We start from the raw sequence: 1,055 nt of genomic DNA on the forward strand, positions 1-1,055 counted from the left end.
AAACATACCATATAACATATCAACTTTTCAATTACATTATTATACAAAATTATGATTGAACCACCCTTAGATGCATCAATTCATTCTCACCAATCTACAGAATATGGAAGCAAAACTTACATAGATTTCATTGAGTTGATATCTTGTAACCAAATACTGCAAGACGCTAAGCTCATGCAAATATGATAACTTGGTCATATCATCGACTCCACCAGCGGGAGCATCTTCATCTTTGGGATATATTTTTGATAATTTGTTGTAACCTAGATGAATTGAAAAGTGAAATATATGTAAACTGTTACGAGCCAAGACGTCGCCAATTTAGATGTGTGTTTCTTGCATTGAAATTTGTGTTAACCCAATTTAAGAGGAAACCAGACTGCCCTTTATTAAGGCATTCTTAAACAAAAAAGACAAAAGAAAAAGAGCAAATTGATGTAAATCAGCGCAATGATGTTTCTGCCTTACACTAGAAAGTCATCAGATGCTGAGACAAAGTCATCAGATGCTGAGACAGCACGCATGTCAAAATATTGGTTCAAAACTCCCCCAGAATAAGTGGAAAGAAAGGATATAGTGCAAAGACAGTTCAAATATATGTCAATACTCCTCGCACTCCCCTTGTCAGGGAAGTACAATATAACTTCTAAGCTAATGTGGAAGCGACATACACTCTTAAACTCACAAACTATGCAAAGTTATACTACTAAGCAAGATAATGCTTAAATTCTAAAACAAACAATGTCGCGATACTCAGGAATAAGATTCTGTGCACTGGCAAGTATTTGAATAATACAGTGAAGTTCATAATCCAGAAGACATTCATTTGCAGTTTTGATAGAGGAATTCCGACTCGAGATTCGTCTAAGCCACTCAGAAAATCAGCTTGTCAGTTAAGTATCTCCTTAAATGGATTCCAAAATACACACTGAAATTGCTATGGGAAGACAAATAAGTAAACTGAAACTTCAAGAATAAGATAATGTTCCGTGTAAAAGAGCTAAGACATACCATCCTCCCATTTGATGTCTAGACCTGAACATCATGTCCATTAA

This window comes from Nicotiana tabacum, chromosome 23 (assembly GCF_000715075.1).
Source record: "Nicotiana tabacum cultivar K326 chromosome 23, ASM71507v2, whole genome shotgun sequence".
NCBI classification, from domain to species: Eukaryota; Viridiplantae; Streptophyta; class Magnoliopsida; order Solanales; family Solanaceae; genus Nicotiana; species Nicotiana tabacum.